This window comes from Dermacentor silvarum, chromosome 7 (genome assembly GCF_013339745.2).
Source record: "Dermacentor silvarum isolate Dsil-2018 chromosome 7, BIME_Dsil_1.4, whole genome shotgun sequence".
NCBI classification, from domain to species: domain Eukaryota; kingdom Metazoa; phylum Arthropoda; class Arachnida; order Ixodida; family Ixodidae; genus Dermacentor; species Dermacentor silvarum.
In genome coordinates this window covers 65,399,658-65,414,657 of record NC_051160.1, presented here as the reverse complement: position 1 = coordinate 65,414,657, position 15,000 = coordinate 65,399,658, and the positions used below count along the sequence as shown (strand labels likewise).

Sequence of the window (15,000 nt, the reverse complement as noted above, 5' to 3'; positions counted from 1 at the left end):
TCATCCGGCAACGGAGCTCCTGTCTCACGCGCGTTTTTTTTTGGCACGCGGCGTCATCTAGTGGCACTGCAGAGAAGTCCGTGCGTCCGTCTCCGAGACGAGAAGCCTGGCGCACCGACGCCTGCGAACGCTGATAATTGTTCCCTCGCTGGCCGCACACTCAGTAGCACATACTCAGTGAGCCAAGTTGGCGAGATGTTGATTGAAGAGCGACACATACCCCGTGCATTTATGCCGCAGCTCTCTGAAGCGTTAGCGTGAAAGGCACTAATGCGCCGGCATGTGTCCGGTGCATTTGTGGCGAAGCCTGCTTAAGCGGGAGACACACAGTCCGATCCGGCGTCCGACGCGCCGGAACGGCAGCCGGAACCGAGGCGTTTTGCCGTGCCGAAGCGCCGGATCGGATGCCCGGCGTGCGACAAACTGGACAGATTTTCACCGTCCGACGCGTCCGACAACCGCACCGTCATTTGGCCGCAGCCAATGACAGCGCGCCTGGCATGTGACGTTTCCTCCAGAGAGGCGGCTCCGGCGGGCCGGTTTCTCGCCGCCTCTTCTTTTTTTTTTTCATGCCAGCTGCAACAGCATTGCTACAATTCGTTTCTGACACGAAATAGTTACCAGTTCGGTAAAATGATCTCGAACCTGTGCCTGTTATGCAAAGCCGCGCCTAGTACTAGCACTCAGCTACTTGCGAGATCGCCCGGGAGCCGCGATGCGACAGCATTTCGCAGTTAGACGGCAAGCACAAATCGACAGTCTGAGCTAGGCTACTCGCTTAGCTTGCACGCTTGCCCTTCGCATCGACGGCGTCGAGTAATCCAAGTGTATTTAATTACGGGTAACCTACGTGTATAGTGTTAATCGTGTTGGCAAAAATAAGCGCAATTCGAAGAGCTCGGACTAGATCGCAAGAGCCGTCGGCCGTGGCGTCCGCCGAGCTAGGCCTACCGGCCGTATCGCTGCCTGTCGGCGGAGCCGTCAGTAGAGAACCCACCGCTCTGAAGTGTTTTGTCCCTCGCTAAGACGTAATTTTAGTGACAGTGTTCGCGTAAAGCGAAGCCGCATTGCGCAAAGTTGTTTATTTTGTATTTCTCGACGAGGACATGAAGTTTTCCGAGCATGCAAGCTGGGGCGCAAGATCTGGGCGGAGCTTAGGCGCCGCTCGCTCGTTCGGATGCCCGTCCCGTGTGCCCGGAATCGTCGTATGCCGCATGCCGGAGGATGCGGCGCCGCACGTCGGATCGGACGCCGAATCGTACCGTGTGTCTCCTGCTTTATGCGTCGGCGTGCCGTCCTTGAGGAACCCTTGTGACGTGGGTTCGATTCCGCTAAGCTTCTGATAAAGTTGAGGATTCTTGTTCGTCATTATATAGCGGCACATTCGCAATGGCACATACCTTGTTACCCAAGTTAGCATCAAAGACGTTCATTCAAGAGGGACACACACCTACAGGCACATACCCAAATTGACATCAAAGAAGTTAATTCAAAACCAGCACCGACCGAGTGGCACATAACCTGTGCTCCAAGTGGGCGTCAAAGAGTTTCTTCTAACAATGGCGCCTACCCAGTCCCGCATCAACAGCTACCCATCGTGAAAGAGGTTCGTTGAACAGCGGCATGCTGGTACACATTGGTACATATTCAGTGACCCAAATTGGTCCGATGGTTGGTTTCGAACCATGTTACCTAGCACAGCAGCCCAGTGCGCTTACCATTCCACCACGGACTACGCAGTTGCCCAGGTAGGCGGGATAACATACAAAGATAGATAGATTGATAGCACCCGGAAATTGCGCGAAGTACTCTAAGATTGCTAACGCATTGAACAGGATGTCTCTTATATCAATTGTACTACTCATGTCTCACGGACTTCAGGTCGCAGAACTGGGCCCTGGTGTGCACTTTTCTCATGCTACTGGGGACCATGCTAATCGTCTTTCTGGTCGCATTCGTGTCCCTAAAAGGTGAGATTTTACATGCCACAGTTAGTTGGTATGTATAGGAATACGCCGATGTGATGTTTCTATAGTATTGACGGTACAGTGTTTGTTTTTTCGGTACGTTTTTACAGGACGACAAGAAGGGGGGGGGGGGGGCGAGGTAAAAGGGAATGGTATCATGTATCTTAGTAGGACGTTCTGGCGGGCTAGTTGGCTCATAGCTTTTAGACGTTTATAAACTGCGCGAAAAAAACGAGGACACAAGAAAGAAACCACACTGACACCACGAGCGCTCGTGGTGTCGTGTGTGTTTCTTTCTTGTGTCCTCGTTTTTTCGCGCAGTTTATAAACGTCTAACAAAATATCATGTATCCAACGAGTGCCGAGACCCTGATTTAATTTCTGTAGTAACATCACTACACGCACCCATGGGCATCTTGCGCTGGACTTTGAGGTATAGTAGCGGCGCCTGGTGGCGGCGAGAACAGTTATTTGGGTAGTACCAGCTTGGGTAGTATTGAGCCCTTGCTGTGGCGAAGCACGTTTCTAGCCCGAGTTTTGCGTCGATTCGCACTTTTTTCTGCCCTGTTGCGAGTCGAAAAGGCTCGTCACTTCTCACAGACCACGCCGACCACGCTGCGAGCTGGCCACAGCCTAGTTAAACGAAAACGGACTCTCCATGTGCCATGGGACGTAATGCTGGAAGCAGAAGGAATCGGCGATGCCGATCCGGAGAGACCTAGCTCAGCCTCGAAAAAGCGTGACCGTCGTTACTGCTGCGTCGTGAGCTGTCACGAGCAAGAAGGCCTAAATCCCAACATTGTATTCTACCGTTTTGCATCAAGGCCTCACGAAGCGGAGCGTCGGGCGCGCTGGATAACTTCACTACCTCACTACGAGCAGCACAGGTTTGATAGTTAAATGTGATCATCCTTGACCTCAAGCCAGCACGTTGAGGCAGCGCCCCCTCCAGCAAGGTAGTATTGATCACAGCACATCGATGTCCGAGCGCTGTCATTAAAAGCTACATTAAGCGAGCAGCGCACGAGCTCGCGCTGCAGCGCGATTCGCACGTAGTGCGTTACTGCGAGCTCATATGGATTGCATCAGTTATTTATCAGTCACTAAAGGGACAGATGGCCACTACTACAGCGCAGGCATAACTACTTGTCTAGCGACATGCAGTCAACAAAGATTGCAGGAGGCCCGCCGTTTTTCGCGGCATGCTAAAAGATCGCTGCCGTCGCGGCGCGTACCGTCATGCACTCGAGTAGTTCCGTACACATGATGTTTGCTTATCGCTGCTGCGAGTTCATTTATAGCAAGCATTTCCTCGCGCTTGTGCGCCTGAATCTAGCAGCGTGCAAACCTTACCTGAAGTTCAACTTCGTACGCGACTCGCTTAACTTGCGATTGACACCGCGCTAAAACTTCGCCGCTTATTTCTTGAGCGGCGTGCACGTATTCGGCATTGCATAATTTCTTGCCTTTACGCAGCGTGCCACCCCTGAAAAAATCTTCGGCGGCCGACATTCGCTGCAAGCCGTGGTACAACACTACCGAAAGTGGCGGGTCCATATTGTAAACGCGCTTTCCGAAGCGGACGACCTGGCTTGGTACTACCCACTTCAGGACAGAGGGTGCTCTTTAGCACCATTTTCGCAGCGCCCCCTGGGCAAAGCAGGAGCCCCATAGGCATTATTGTAGCTGGGACGCCTTACAAGATAATGGAGCAAAAAAAGAAAGAGATTGTGAAAAATATAAAAACTAAACAAAAATCGACCATCACGTGTTAGTAATTGTCAGATGACACTTGTCAGTCAAAGTAAAAGGACACAAAATAAGGGGTGTGCATAGGTTAACACAACTGCATCATGACTGCGTTTCATGCAAATGTCGCTTCAGTAAGGCGGCAAACGCGGTAACAACGATATTAGGTAAGTTGTGCCGCTCTCATATTCTGTGTGGAAAAAAATGTTGGTGACTGGGACACAGTGGTGCGGCACATAATTTCTCCAATTTTCTTTTTATCCCCAATTTGGAAAATACACTTACAATGGAGGCTTCAAGTACTTGTGGTGGTCGATGTCGAGGTTTTTATGGGCTAACTACTTGAGAAAGGAAAGCTTGAAAAACCTACGACGTTCCTTTCTTCAACGTCTCTAAAAGGAGTCAAAGAGCCCCAGTTTGTTTAAGGAATGCCGCAATTCAGAAGCCGGCAAACTGATTTGGACCAGTAGTTTTCATTTAATGTACACCGCAAACTCAATAAGCAAGTGCTTTCGAGTACACCGACATAAAGCTGCGCAAACTTGTAGCTATTTATTGTACAGAAGTGCTACCCTAGACAACACGAACAGAATTAGGAAAGAAAAACGACACGAACGCCATCGGCGTTTTTTTCCTCTTTCCTATACGGGTACGCATGTTTGCGCTCGTGACTTTCAGTAACAGGAATCTGCGTCCATGTTTTGTGCGCCCGTATTTCCCTACTAAGTTCACCGGAATGATATCCGGCGAAATACGGCCGCTCTTATAGTGGTGACCGAACCCATGACCTCGTGGAGATATAAACGACGCTATGGTCATCTTGTAAGCTACCACTGCCGGTTAAGTGGCTATACATCGTCATGCAGCACAAGTGCTAGGTAGTGGACCCATTCGGTTCCTAGCTGGAACGATCACGTTTAGATGAAGGTGGTGTGCAGTCAAAATTAGTCGATGGCTGAAAAACCGCAGATGATCAGTTACATAGGCAAACAAGTAAACCGTTTGGCACTCTCCTGGGGATTAAGCTGTATCGAGAAGGGTGCAAATTTTTTGCAGGTGGTCATGTCTTTCGTTGGGAAATCCCCCTGGCCTTCGGTCTGGTTTTCCTCGAACTATAGCCCAGTACTGCTTAGAGCACTAGCAGTGTGTTCTGGCTTGCGCCAGCGCTCTTTAATCTATAGGCGCCATCAGTCCAGACAACTTTTTCTCTCCGAACACGCTTCCATACAAGCCAACTAAATAAGGCTCACGGCCCAAGCATTGATTGATTTGTTACACGTATAAAGCGCCGCCTTCTGTCGGCTACTTAGCCGATATGTAGGAAAGTCCAGCTGATAAGCTTGACATACTCAAAAGAATGAAACACAAGACACACGAGCATGGGTGGTACATACACTTAGTAGCACAAGCGAACCAGTATGACTCGAACGGACATGACTACCGGCAACTTCACTGAAGAAATTTAGTGCGTCCGCTCCATGGTTTAAGATCAAGCGTGCTTCGGAGGTTGTACGTATAAGAAAGGTGTCGTCAAAGGACGACAGTCGTGTGAACGGATCATCATCGTAATTGACTGTAAGGTTCACCCTGTTAGATTCAGGGTGCCCCTGTGAAATGCCACACTAAGCTGACTGTTCACGCTAATATCAACGATTGCTTTTGACGCCGCTACAAAAATGATTATGATTACTTGAAACTGTCGTCTAGGTTGCTGATCAGATTGATCTTCATTCCGATGCTCGTGAGGGCAAACAGTAGCTCTTATTAATTTGGCATCGCCCGCACATAACCTCCCACTCGTAAGCAGTCAGTCAATCGTACATCTGCGCCAAGAGCTAAGCATATTTTTCAGGAAAAAAAGCACAAAAGGAGCGACGAGGGTGGTATTCGAACCTACGCGGGCAGAGCCCAATGGATTAGCAGTCCATCGCCTTAACCACTCGGCCACCTCACCCGTGTGTGATGTATCGCTCAGAAGCACTCAGTCAATCTTACATCTGTGCCATGAGCTAATATATTTTTCAGGAAAAAAAAAGCACAAAAGGAGCGACGAGGGTGGGATTCGAACCCACGCGGGCAGAGCCCAATGAATTAGCAGTCCATCGCCTTAACCACTCGGCCACCTCGCCCGTGTGTGATGTATCGCTCAGGAGCACTCAGTCAATCGTACATCTGTGCCATGAGCTAAGCATGTGTTTCAGGAAAAAAAGCACAAAAGGAGCGACGAGGGTGGGATTCGAACCCACGCGGGCAGAGCCCAATGGATTAGCAGTCCATCGCCTTAACCACTCGGCCACCTCGCCCACGTGTGATGTATCGCTCTGAAGCACTCAGTCAATCGTACATCTGTGCCATGAGCTAAGCATATTTTTCAGGAAAAAAAAGCACGAAAGGAGCGACGAGAGTGGGATTCGAACCCATGCGGGCAGAGCCCAATGAATTAGCAGTCCATCGCCTTAACCACTCGGCCACCTCGCCCATGTGTGATGTATCGCTCAGAAGCACTCAGTCAATCGTACATCTGTGCCATGAGCTAAGCATGTGTTTCAGGAAAAAAAGCACAAAAGGAGCGACGAGGGTGGGATTCGAACCCACGCGGGCAGAGCCCAATGGATTAGCAGTCCATCGCCTTAACCACTCGGCCACCTCGCCCGCGTGTGATGTATCGCTCAGAAGCACTCAGTCAATCGTACATCTGTGCCATGAGCTAAGCATATTTTTCAGGAAAAAAAAGCACAAAAGGAGCGACGAGGGTGGGATTCGAACCCACGCGGGCAGAGCCCAATGAATTAGCAGTCCATAGCCTTAACCACTCGGCCACCTCGCCATTTTTTTTATTTATTGCCGGCCTTTGACAATGAACAGAACAAAATCTCAAAAAGCACAACTACAAAACATATTGGAAAACATGAAAGCCATCAGTCCAACATGTACTGGCGTTGTCAAATTAAAATTCTTTTAATGCTGTCAGAGGTTCCATCCTCGACAGCCAATCGGGTACACATTCTTCTGTTTTCTTTATTTCAATGAACCGAGACATACTGTCTCGAAAATAAATACGAGCCGGCCTAGCGTCTGGGTCGCAATGGTACCCAGCCATCCGTGCGCGCCATAAACAGTGGAGGCCATGGAGCATGATTAAATCGTATGGTACCCCGTCCTCATCCTTTATCGCAAGGTACCTGATCCCATGCGGATTCAACGGAAACTCCTTCTTGATTGTCCGTTTTAGGACGTCCCAGAAGTAGACCCCTTCCCAGCAATGCAAGAACACATGATCTACTGTTTCAGGTTGCTTGAAAATCAAGCAGTGTGAGCCCCATGGTACAAGGAAGCCACGTTCTTTCATGAATGTCTTCACTGACAGTGTTCCTGTGTGCAGCTTAAAAAAGAATGTTTTAACGCCAGTAGGCACCTCCATTCTTTTCACCCGTTTCAGGACATCCTGTCCTGTTCCTCCACTGTATACAGCTCTGTACAATGGCACTGGAAATACAATGTCGCATACATCTTTATATAATGTCTTTCTTTTCACGTCAGAAAGATAATCGAAAGAAAAACGCACAGAAAGAAAGCGCACACTATTGACTACTTCTTTAAGATAGCCGCGAATCGCCCCTGGCATACTATTAGTACTAACAATGAGTGCCGGAAAGGCGTCTCTTAACCTGAGCTGTAATACCGTACGCAGAAATGGATCACGCACATCTCGAAAAAACAAAAATCTATTGACAAGCTGTCGTACAAAAAGATGCGCCAAGCCCGGCCCCCGTTCCTTCACCCGCCTGAACAGGTTTGTTCGGCTACATCTTTCCCAGCTAGATTCCCAGATAAAAACGGCGAACACTCTGTGCAACTTTTGTACGTTTACCCTTGAACAAAATAACGTCTGCATGACGTACCACAACTTCGTAATGAAAAACATAATGCATACAGTTGCCCTTGCAAAAATGGACAGGTTGATGCCTTTCCACCTGTCTGCTTTCTCTCTTGTTTCTTTTATTTGGTTCGTCCAGTATTCCTCGCTATGTTTGTAACTGTCCAAGGGAACACCCAGATACTTGGTAGGGGTTTTCACCCAGCTCACATTAGCAAAGTTGTCTGGGGCCGAAGACCACTCTCCGTGCCACAAACCGAGGGATTTACCCCAGTTAACTTTACTGCCCGTCACATCACAAAACTGTTTCACAACGCGTATTGTTTCCGTTACACTTTCTCTGTTTGTACAACACACGGCGATATCATCTGCATATGCCAGGAGCTTGACTTCTACTCGGCCACCTCGCCCGTGTGTGATGTATCGCTCAGAAGCACTCAGTGAATCGTACATCTGCGCCATGAGCTAAGCATATTTTTTCAGGAAAAACAGCACAAAAGGAGCGACGAGGGTGTGATTCGAACCCACGCGGGCAGAGCCCAATGGATTATCTGTCCATCGCCTTAACCACTCGGCCCCCTCTTTTTTTTCTTTATTGCCGATTTTGACAGTCAAAACAACAAAAGTACAAATGATAAAAACATCAGCCTACTTCGGCTGACGTAGGAGGGATTAAAATCTTTTCATGACAGCCAAGTCATCGAGAACAGGAATCCACTCGGGCGGTTCAGCTTGCGCTCGATACACTTCCCTAAGGGCCACAACACTTTCAATAAAGTTTTCGCGCGTCGAACGGACGTTAACATCTGCATGTCGCACTTGCATTCGCGTCTTGCACAGACTGTGGAGGCCCAAAAGCATGATTAGGTCAAATGGTACTTCCGCTTCATTTGTGATGGGCAAGAACCTGATGGCATATGGATCCAGGGGAAAATCTTTTTTGACTGTTCGCTGGAGGACATCCCAATGGAAAATTGGGTCCCAGCAGTCAAGGAACACATGTTCTACTGTCTCAGGCTTTTTGCATAACAAGCAGTTAATTGTCCATGGGACGAAAATTCCCTTTTCATGCAGCCACGTCTTAACAGGAAGTGAGTTAGAGTGCAACTTAAAGAAAAAGGATTTCACGGATGGGTTAACCGGCATTCTTTTAACTCGGTTCAGAACATCTTGCCCTGGGCCTCCACGGTGAGGTAAACGATAAATAGGAATCGGCAACATTGTGTCCACAAGATTCTTATACAGGTTTCGTCTCGAAACATTGCACAAATACTCCATGGAAAAACGCACATGCAATAGCCGGAAAGACAGTACAACCTCTCGCATATACCCACTGATAGCCCCACACATACTCTCACACGATGACACAACGATTTCTAGGAGATGTCTCTGCAACCTCACTTGAATAGTAGTCCTCAGAAAAGTATCCATTTGATCACGGAGGAATATAAAACGCGACACAACTTGACGCAGAAATAAGTGCACAAGTCCAAGCCCTCCCCGCCTTACCAGAAAGAAACAAGTTGGTACGACTGGTTCTCTCCCAGTTAGACGCCCAAATAAAAACAGCAAAAACACGGTGCATCTTTTGAATACTGGTCCGTGTTGCACACAAAACATTCATAATGTACCATATTTTGGATACAAGGAAAAGGTTGCAGACGGAGGCGCGCGAAAACTTTGATAACTGCCTCCCCTGCCATGCATCTGCTTTCTCCCTCGCCCTTGACACTTGCTCATTCCAACATTCACTTGGTTCTCGATAACACTGAAGGGGGACACCGAGATACTGCGTTGGCAGACAAGACCATCGCAGTCGCGCGAAATGATCGGGCATCGTTTCCCAGTCACCATGCCAAAAACCAGAGCTCTTATCCCAGTTTATCAGACACCCCGTTTGCTTGCAAAATTCGTCAACCGTGCCGATCACTTCAGTAATACTGTCTCTGTTCGAACAGAATACTGCAATGTCGTCCACATAAGCGAGAATTTGGACACGCGCTGATTCTAAACGAAAATCTGAGATGCGTTCACTTTTGATTACAGCCAAAAAGAGTGGTTCTAGGTATGCCGCAAACAGAAGGGGCGACAGTGGGCATCCCTGCCTTACTGACGAACGCACTACCAGCTTGTCTGAAAGGTCACCATTTACAATAATGCGCGTAGTGCAGTTTGCATACGCCATTCTGACACCTTCTATGATCACACGTCCTACGTTAGCGTGCTCTAGTATGCAAAAAATAATATCATGTGACACGCGATCAAAGGCTTTTGCCAGATCTAGTTGCATCATTGCAATCCGATCCCCCAGTGCATCACAGCATTCCAATACCGTACGTGCGATATGTACATTCGTGGCAATGCTACGTCCCTTGATTCCGCAAGTCTGATGCGGTCCAACCAATTTCGTTATCACGTGATGTAATCTCTTCGCTAGGACTTTCATGTATATTTTGTAATCAACGTTGGTGAGGCTGATCGGGTGATAGGACCCCACCAACAAACGCTTCTCTGGGTCATCTGTTTTTGGGATTAACACTATGTGCGATGTGGTGAATGACAGTGGTACTTGCTTTCGCTCATACGCCTCAGTCAATACTCGTAACAGTAACTGAGCGACTATAGGCTTAAATGTCCTGTAAAACTCGGCACCAAGCCCATCAGGTCCTGGAGTTTTACCAGTCTGTAGGTCTTCTATTGCAGTTTCAATTTCGTTTTCCGTTATGGGCATCTCAAGACGCTTCTTTACATCGTCCTCAAGTCTTGGCAGGAGAGACAAAAAATCACAACAGAAAGCATCACCCATCTCTCTCGCATGGCCAAGAAGGTCGCTGAAGTACTCTTTAAATACCTGCTGGATTACATTAGCATCGCTTGAAATTTCATCGCCATTTCTTATCTGCTTGATTTGTTTTTGGCAAGCGTATCGTTTTTCATCTGTTAAAGCTCGCTTCGTTGGTGTTTCACCGGCCCACAGTTTCTGTGCTCTTGCACTGTATAACTGCTGATTTATACCTTTCAGTGTCTATTCTTTCAAGCTGGCTTTTCACATCCCTTATATCTTTCGCATACTTCCCAGGCTCGGTACTCTCCATGCTTATTAAGAACTGCAGTTGCTCGCGCGCTGCTTTTTCCTCTTGCTTTTCTTTGTGTCGGTTGGAGCAGCTCTTTTCTATGGCTTTACTTTTTAGCCACTCCTTGAAATCTTCCCACTGAACGGCAAAAATACTGGGCCGCTCCTCGAGCAGCTTCTGCATCTCATCTGCAATGCTCTTTACAAATCCCTCGTCCTCCAAAAGTTTAGCGTTGAATTTCCAGAGATTCCAGTTGAAGCGCGTAGTCCTTTCTTTCTCACCAAAACTTGCGATCACCAGGCTATGATCGCTGAAAGCCACAGGTTCAACTTTGTAATCTGTGCAAAGGGGTACAAGCTCAACGGATGCGTAAATCCTATCCACTCTGGCATGGCTAACTCGTTGAAAGTGTGTGTATTGCGGTCTGTTCTCGTAAGTGAATATGCTGCCAATATCCTCTAAGCTATTGTCACGAACCAGACCGTTTAACAATTGTGCGCTCCTATCATGCACAGGCGTACCCTTCACTCGATCGGCAGCGGCACACACACAGTTGAAATCGCCCACAAGCAACAGCAGTTTGTCACGAACAATGTAGGACTCTAGACGGTTAAAAAAATCGCGGCGTTCAGAGTCAACAATTTGGTGAATACACGCATATAATGCGCCAACACAACTTCGAAAAGGAAAAGTCTACGACGAGAAGGCGACCACTTGGGCAAGAAAAAAATTGACTCCACGATAATGCCTAAACTATTGCGGAGAAACAGGACGCACCCACCCGATGTTCCAACAGAATGGCAAACACAGACATTGAAGTGTGCACGAAAGGTGGACACCATACGCTCAGCAAATTCCTCGCTGTCGATCTTCGTCTCTTGGACGGCTACAATGTCCAGATCGTTGTCAGCGAGAAGACGATTAAGTTGACATTGACGCCTTCGAGCGCCAAGGCCCCTGACATTGAGAGTCGCTACGCGTGTTGCTACGTTAAGTTTCGTCGCCATGCGCTAGGAAAAAAGACCGGTGACATACATTGCACACCATACTTGATTCCACAGTGAGCACTGTACGGCGTCGCCATTCCTCGAGTCCGTGTGCAGGCGTCGGGAAAACCGGCAGCCATTCCTTTGTCGGCAGTTCCAGACCAGTGCACACCGTCTAGTGGATATACTTGCCGCCACAACCGGGGAAGAAACACACACGCACCCACTCACACACGCACATGAATACACTGCAAGACTACGGAGGCGATTTGTCCGCCTGCCGTGTCTCGGCCGCTAAGTTGGGCCGCGGTTTTAAAGTAGAGCGCCGAATTCCTGGGGTTTTCGGCGGCGGCTCGTCACTGCCACCACCCGGCTCTTGCTTTTTACCGACGAACTCCTCGTGGGAGCGCTTCCCAGCTGTCAGGGCGGCAGCCTCCTGGCTGAAATCCATGGTCTCGAGGTTCCTAGGCTCCACGTTGTCAGGAGTTTTGTCCGCAGCTGTCATCTTATCCTCTAGCGTGCCGTCGTATTCCGGCTGAACCTCACGTTGCACTTGTACGGCCGCCGCTACTGCATTGGACGTCGTCGCACTCTGCTTCGTCAGTGGCGTCAACGTAGGCCTATCCCGCGTCGCTGGTTGCCCAGTTTCACGGGCTGCATCCTCCGCGTCCGCCTCGTCCATTAGCAGCTCAGACGAGTCTTCACTTGTACCGGGGCCAGCGATGCTCGCATAAGTGCAGGCACACTGTGCCTCTTCGTGGCCGAACCGTCGGCAGGCTCCGCAACGTGGGACCCGACAATCTTTACGGATGTGGCCGGTATTACGACAGCGAAGGCATAACGGAGGCCTGCCTGGTACGACGACGAGCGCCAACTCACCGCTAACGTTGAGCTGGTGCGGCAAGTCGTCGAGCTTCACGCCAGCTTTCAGCTTAAGTGTGACGAGCCTCGCTGTGGAGCCCTTCTCTGACATACCCCGCACCCGCCAACGCTCCCGGGAAACTTCGGTGACTTTCCCGTATGACGCAAAGGCGGCTCGTACGTCTTCGTCCGGCACGTTGTGTAGCAGCCAGTGAAGCTTGAGTCGCACGTCCTGGTTCGCCGGATCAATCACCAGACAGCGGTTTCCTTTCACATGTAGCTCACCGACGCTGACAATCTTCGTTACCGCTTCAGAATCCTTAAAAGTAACGGCCCAGACGTGGCTCATCCGATACGCCCCCAGGGCGATAACATCGGCGAGCAGCTCATGCTGAGCTAACATGTCCCGGAAATCCTCGACCCGATACGGGCGGGTCCTGATATCGGCGTGCAAAAAAATAGTATTTACAACAAAACGCCCTGTAGGCAGTCCTGGCAAAACAAGCGGGTATGAACTTTCCTCTTCGGTAGCCCTGTTACCGCGGCCAGACATGGCCGCTGAAGCCGCTCCTACGGAGCCCGTCATCACACGTCCGTCACGTTGGGTGGCCGGAAGCAGAATCGCTCCCTCGGCCACCTCGCCCGCATGTGATTTACCACTCAGAAGCACTCAGTCAATCGCACATCTGCGCCATGAGCTAAGCATATTTTACAGGAAAAAAAAGCACAAAAGGAGCGACGAGGGTGGGATTCGAACCCACGCGGGCAGAGCCCAATGGATTAGCAGTCCATCGCCTTAACCACTCGGCCACCTCGCCCGCGTGTGATGTACCGCTCAGAAGCACTCAGTCAATCGCATATCTGCGCCATGAGCTAAGCACATTTTTCAGAAAAAAAAAGCACAAAAGGAGCGACGAGGGTGGGATTCGAACCCACGCGGGCAGAGCCCAATGGATTAGCAGTCCATCGCCTTAACCACTCGGCCACCTCGCCCGCGTGTGATGTACAGCTCAGAAGCACTAGTCAATCGTACATCTTCGCCATGAGCTAAGCACATTTTTCAGGAAAAAAAGCACGAAAGGAGCGACGAGGGTGGGATTCGAACCCACGCGGGCAGAGCCCAATGGATTAGCAGTCCATCGCCTTAACCACTCGGCCACCTCGCCCGCGTGTGATGTACAGCTCAGAAGCACTCAATCGTACATCTTCGCCATGAGCTAAGCACATTTTTCAGGAAAAAAAAGCACAAAAGGAGCGACGAGGGTGGGATTCGAACCCACGCGGGCAGAGCCCAATGGATTAGCAGTCCATCGCCTTAACCACTCGGCCACCTCGCCCGCGTGTGATGTACAGCTCAGAAGCACTCAGTCAATCGCACATCTGCGCCATGAGCTAAGCGTATTTTTCAGGAAAAAAAGCACAAAAGGAGCGACGAGGGTGGGATTCGAACCCACGCGGGCAGAGCCCAATGGATTAGCAGTCCATCGCCTTAACCACTCGGCCACCTCGCCCGCGTGTGATGTACAGCTCAGAAGCACTCAATCGTACATCTTCGCCATGAGCTAAGCACATTTTTCAGGAAAAAAAGCACAAAAGGAGCGACGAGGGTGGGATTCGAACCCACGCGGGCAGAGCCCAATGATTAGCAGTCCATCGCCTTAACCACTCGGCCACCTCGCCCGCGTGTGATGTACAGCTCAGAAGCACTCAATCGTACATCTTCCGCCATGAGCTAAGCACATTTTTCAGGAAAAAAAGCACAAAGGAGCGACGAGGGTGGGATTCGAACCCACGCGGGCAGAGCCCAATGGAATTAGCAGTCCATCGCCTTAACCACTCGGCCACCTCGCCCGCGTGTGATGTACCGCTCAGAAGCACTCAGTCAATCGCATACTCTGCGCCATGAGCTAAGCACATTTTTTCAGAAAAAAAAGCACAAAAGGAGCGACGAGGGTGGGATTCGAACCCACGCGGGCAGAGGCCCAATGGATTAGCAGTCCATCGCCTTAACACTCGGCCACCTCGCCCGCGTGTGATGTACCGCTCAGAAGCACTCAGTCAATCGCACATCTGCGCCATGAGCTAAGCACATTTTTCAGAAAAAAAAGCACAAAAGGAGCGACGAGGGTGGGATTCGAACCCACGCGGGCAGAGCCCAATGGATTAGCAGTCCATCGCCTTAACCACTTCGGCCACCTCGCCCGCGTGTGAGTACAGCTCAGAAGCACTCAGTCAATCGTACATCTGCGCCATGAGCTAAGCACATTTTCAGGAAAAAAAAGCACAAAAGGAGCGACGAGGGTGGGATTCGAACCCACGCTGGCAGAGCCCAATGGATTAGCAGTCCATCGCCTTAACCACTCGGCCACCTCGCCGCGTGTGATGTACTCGCTCAGAAGCACTCAGTCAATCGCACATTACTGCGCCATGAGCTAACCATATTTTTCAGAAAAAAAAAGCACAACGGGAGCGACGAGGGTGGTTCG

At 49.9% G+C, this 15,000-nt stretch overlaps 16 non-coding genes across 16 annotated transcripts; all 16 read right to left on the bottom strand.

Annotated features, from left to right (window-relative positions):
• Positions 1-5,588: 5,588 nt before the first annotated feature.
• Positions 5,589-5,670, bottom strand: Trnas-gcu (transfer RNA serine (anticodon GCU)). Its single transcript has one exon. It is a non-coding gene; the product is annotated as a tRNA-Ser (tRNA).
• A 93-nt stretch (positions 5,671-5,763) lies between these two features.
• Positions 5,764-5,845, bottom strand: Trnas-gcu (transfer RNA serine (anticodon GCU)). The gene has a single exon. It is a non-coding gene; the product is annotated as a tRNA-Ser (tRNA).
• A 92-nt stretch (positions 5,846-5,937) lies between these two features.
• Positions 5,938-6,019, bottom strand: Trnas-gcu (transfer RNA serine (anticodon GCU)). Its single transcript has one exon. It is a non-coding gene; the product is annotated as a tRNA-Ser (tRNA).
• Positions 6,020-6,112: 93 nt separating this feature from the next.
• On the bottom strand, positions 6,113-6,194 carry Trnas-gcu (transfer RNA serine (anticodon GCU)). Its single transcript has one exon. It is a non-coding gene; the product is annotated as a tRNA-Ser (tRNA).
• A 92-nt stretch (positions 6,195-6,286) lies between these two features.
• Trnas-gcu (transfer RNA serine (anticodon GCU)) lies at positions 6,287-6,368 on the bottom strand. The gene has a single exon. It is a non-coding gene; the product is annotated as a tRNA-Ser (tRNA).
• A 93-nt stretch (positions 6,369-6,461) lies between these two features.
• Positions 6,462-6,543, bottom strand: Trnas-gcu (transfer RNA serine (anticodon GCU)). The gene has a single exon. It is a non-coding gene; the product is annotated as a tRNA-Ser (tRNA).
• A 6,707-nt stretch (positions 6,544-13,250) lies between these two features.
• On the bottom strand, positions 13,251-13,332 carry Trnas-gcu (transfer RNA serine (anticodon GCU)). The gene has a single exon. It is a non-coding gene; the product is annotated as a tRNA-Ser (tRNA).
• A 93-nt stretch (positions 13,333-13,425) lies between these two features.
• Trnas-gcu (transfer RNA serine (anticodon GCU)) lies at positions 13,426-13,507 on the bottom strand. Its single transcript has one exon. It is a non-coding gene; the product is annotated as a tRNA-Ser (tRNA).
• A 91-nt stretch (positions 13,508-13,598) lies between these two features.
• On the bottom strand, positions 13,599-13,680 carry Trnas-gcu (transfer RNA serine (anticodon GCU)). The gene has a single exon. It is a non-coding gene; the product is annotated as a tRNA-Ser (tRNA).
• Positions 13,681-13,769: 89 nt separating this feature from the next.
• On the bottom strand, positions 13,770-13,851 carry Trnas-gcu (transfer RNA serine (anticodon GCU)). Its single transcript has one exon. It is a non-coding gene; the product is annotated as a tRNA-Ser (tRNA).
• A 92-nt stretch (positions 13,852-13,943) lies between these two features.
• Trnas-gcu (transfer RNA serine (anticodon GCU)) lies at positions 13,944-14,025 on the bottom strand. Its single transcript has one exon. It is a non-coding gene; the product is annotated as a tRNA-Ser (tRNA).
• An 88-nt stretch (positions 14,026-14,113) lies between these two features.
• Positions 14,114-14,194, bottom strand: Trnas-gcu (transfer RNA serine (anticodon GCU)). Its single transcript has one exon. It is a non-coding gene; the product is annotated as a tRNA-Ser (tRNA).
• Positions 14,195-14,282: 88 nt separating this feature from the next.
• Trnas-gcu (transfer RNA serine (anticodon GCU)) lies at positions 14,283-14,365 on the bottom strand. The gene has a single exon. It is a non-coding gene; the product is annotated as a tRNA-Ser (tRNA).
• Positions 14,366-14,459: 94 nt separating this feature from the next.
• Trnas-gcu (transfer RNA serine (anticodon GCU)) lies at positions 14,460-14,541 on the bottom strand. The gene has a single exon. It is a non-coding gene; the product is annotated as a tRNA-Ser (tRNA).
• A 92-nt stretch (positions 14,542-14,633) lies between these two features.
• Trnas-gcu (transfer RNA serine (anticodon GCU)) lies at positions 14,634-14,716 on the bottom strand. Its single transcript has one exon. It is a non-coding gene; the product is annotated as a tRNA-Ser (tRNA).
• A 91-nt stretch (positions 14,717-14,807) lies between these two features.
• Positions 14,808-14,889, bottom strand: Trnas-gcu (transfer RNA serine (anticodon GCU)). The gene has a single exon. It is a non-coding gene; the product is annotated as a tRNA-Ser (tRNA).
• Positions 14,890-15,000: the final 111 nt, after the last annotated feature.